This window comes from Apodemus sylvaticus, chromosome 2, assembly GCF_947179515.1.
Source record: "Apodemus sylvaticus chromosome 2, mApoSyl1.1, whole genome shotgun sequence".
NCBI classification, from domain to species: domain Eukaryota; kingdom Metazoa; phylum Chordata; class Mammalia; order Rodentia; family Muridae; genus Apodemus; species Apodemus sylvaticus.
In genome coordinates this window covers 42,689,571-42,693,243 of record NC_067473.1, presented here as the reverse complement: position 1 = coordinate 42,693,243, position 3,673 = coordinate 42,689,571, and positions in this window count along the sequence as shown.

The window sequence follows — 3,673 nt, the reverse complement described above, 5'->3', positions numbered from 1 at the left end:
AGTGGATTACATTGATGGATTTCCATATATTGAACCATCCCTGCATCGTTGAGATGAAGCCGACATGATCATGGTGAATGATGGTTTTGATGTGTTCTTGGAATCTGTTGGCAAGAACTTTATTGAGTATTTTTGCATCGACCTTCACAAGGGAAATTGGTCTAAAGTTCTCTACCTTTGTTGGATGAGGTAACCCAATCACAAAAGAACAATCATGGTATGCACTCACTGATAAGTGGTTATTAGCCTAGAAGCTTGGAATACCCAAGACACAATTTACATATCAAATGAAGCCTAGGAAGGAGGAAGAAAAATGTATGAATACTCTAGTCCTTCTTAGAAGGAGGAACAAAATACCCACAGAAGGAGATACAAAGTATGGAGCAGAGTCTGAAAGAAAGACTATCCAGATACTGCCCCACCTAGGAATCCATCCCATATACAGTTGTAAAACCCAGACACTATTATGGATGCCCAAAAATGCTTGCTGACAGGAACTGGATATAGCTGTTACCTGGGAGACTGTGCTAGTACATTCCAAATACAGAGGGGGAAACTCTCACTCAGCCATTGAACTGAGCACAGGGTTGCCAATGGATGAGATAGAGAAATGACAAAGGAGCTGAAGAAGCTTGCAGCCCTATAGGAGGAACAACAATATGAGTCACTAAGTACTCCCAGAGCTCCTAGAGACAAAACTATCAATCAAAGAGTACACTTGGAGTTACCCATGGCCCCAGACACATTGGCAGCAGAGGATGATCTTGTTGGACACCAAATGGGGGAGAGGACCTTGGTCCTGGAAAGACTTGATACTGTAGTGTAGAGAAATATCAGAACAGGGAAGCAGGGGTGGGTTGATTGGGGAAGGGGAGATGGCTTACAGGATTTTCAGGGGAGGGGGGACCAGGAAAGGGGACAACATTTGAAATGTAAATAAATATACCTAATAAAAATAAAGTGAGAGAGAAAACATAATCTTTACTATTCAAGTCCAAAGCAGGAATTGTATGGAAGCATACAATATATTTTATTTCTATAAGAATCTCAGTTGGAACTTTTAAAAACAGTATTTTATTTTAAGTGTATGGTGTTTTCCAGCAAATATATTTTCACTCGCCTACCTGGTGGTGGAAGAAGACAGGATCCCCTTAGACAGTTGAGAGCTGCCATGTGGGTTCTGGAAATCAGTGCTCTTTACTGCTGAGCCATCTTTCTAGCCCTCAATTGTAACTTTAAAACATGCATTATAAATATTTTCAAGTACTTTATTTAAAATCTAAGTAATTCAAAAACATTTCTCTTAACTTCTTTTTTCTTTTTCTCTTTATTAGATACTTTCTTCATTTACATTTCAAATGTTATCCCCTTTCCTCCTTTACCCTTCGAAAACTCCCTATCCCATGCTCCCTCCCCTTGATCACCAACCCACCCACTCCTGCTTCCCTGTCCTGGCATTCCCCTACACTGGGGCATGAAACCTTCTCATGACCAAGGGCCTCTCCTCTCTTTGATGTCCAACAAGGCCATCCTCTGATATATATGCAGCTGGAGCCATGGGTCCCTCCATGTGTACTCTTTGGTTGGTGGTTTAGTCCCTGGGAGCTCTGGAGGTACTGGTTGGTTCATATCGTTGTTCCTCCTATAGGGCTGCAAGCTTCTTCAGCTCCTTTAGTCATTTCTCTAGCTCCTCCATTGGGGACCCTGTGCTCAGTCCAATGGTTGGCTGAGAGCATCCAGCTTTGTATTTGTCAGATACTGGCAGAGCCTCTCAGGGAACAGCTATATCAGGCTCCTGTCAGCAAGTGCTTGTTGCCATCCACAATAGCATCTGGGTTTGGTGACTGTATATGGAAGGGATCCCCAGGTGGGGCAGTCTCTGGATGGCCTTTCCTTCAGCCTCTGCTCCACACTTTGACTCTGTATATCCTACCATCGGTGTTTTGTTCACCAACTTTCTTTTTCAATGCTTGAGACAAACCCAGGCTTCATGGAAGCAAGACAAAAAACTACACCTTATGGAAGACCTCTTGCTCTCTCCCACAATGTAAGCAAGGATGAAGCTAACCACATTCTGCATGGTGCTGGCTTGGAAAGCTAAATCATAGTGGTAAGACACTGCTCCCAGGCAGCCAGGAGATCACAAGAAATAACAACTCTGTGGCTAAACTTTGATGGCATAGATATGTTAAATACATTTTAAAATCACGATTTTTTTATCTTTACTTTTTTTAGACCATAGGTTCACTGTTAGGAGAAAAGTAAACCAATTATTTTTCAACCTCATGTCTTAAATCATCACATGACTAAGTATTTATGGTTTACCTATGGCAAAGCTATGTGTCTCTAATGTCAATCTATAAAGAATGAACAAAATAGAGATGGTTTTAATCCTACAAATCTGACTTGGCACACATAGCAGAGGCTATCCCTGATGGCTTTCAGTCTCTATCTCTATGTCTTGTACAGAGTTCTCTGCTCTACAAGTGAAGTAGCATATGGCTTGTCCACTAGATGGCAAACAGTTACTCAGGGAAGTAGAATTTTATTAAACTTTCATTTCAATTTTATTTTATTTTAATAAATATTCAATATATTTTAAATATAATATTTATATATAATATAATAAATATAATATTATATTTATATTATTAAATATAATTAAATTTAAATTATTAAATGTTATTGTATTTACTTAGAAGAGCAGAGTATGTGCAGCTTCAACCCACAGGTTCAACTCTTCCATCAATTACATAGGATTGTTCTAGAGTAAATCTTTACATGTAGTTACTGGATTATTTCCTTCAGTGATGCTGGAGTCTGGAGCTCTTTTTCTTGTGGTTGCCTATTTCCCGTAATTCCTTTTTATTTCTTCTATGCTTCTGTGTTTATTACTAGGCAGCACAGCCCCCTCTCGGTGCTGTCGAGTCGAGGCTCTAGAATGTAGACACTAAACCCTGTTTATATATATATTAATAAAATATATTAAATATAGTATTTAAATATAAAATACTTAATATATTTTATAAATATATTTTAATTTCCATTTTATAATTTTGTTATACAAAATATAGAATTTTTTTATATATAAAAAAAGATAAATATAAAACACCATAAAACAACTGAAGTCTTTCCCCAGGAAGACAACTTTCACATTACTGTCACCGTACAATGTTTATGAACCAGAAACTTGCTAAGAGAAAGCTAGGGGATGAAGGCATGGCAGCGGGATAGGAGGAAAGGTGAGAGGTAAAGGAGAGCCTTCTTGGATTGTCTCAGCAGAAATAAAAAACAAAAGCAAAGGTTTAATAGACAGGTCTGAGTACAACTGCCCAAGCTAGGCATGAAGAATATCCACAACCTCAGCATGTGATACTTCACGCCCCACAATAAGCATAATGCATAAACCAAGATGGACATTAGCATGCAAGAAGACAAGTAGTGTAAGCACAATTTAGAAAACACACAAGAAAGAGAGGCAGCTGTTTCTCAAATTAACCCTACTACTGAATAAGTGCACAAGAGCAAGAGTCAAAAATTACAACATGCTCAAAGCCAGCATGATAGAACACAGAATTAGAAAGACAAGACATGGTTAAACAACCAAGAACAAAAATTCATACCATTATGGAGTTTCTGGAAGATGGAAATAGCAGGGTTTAGTGTCTACATT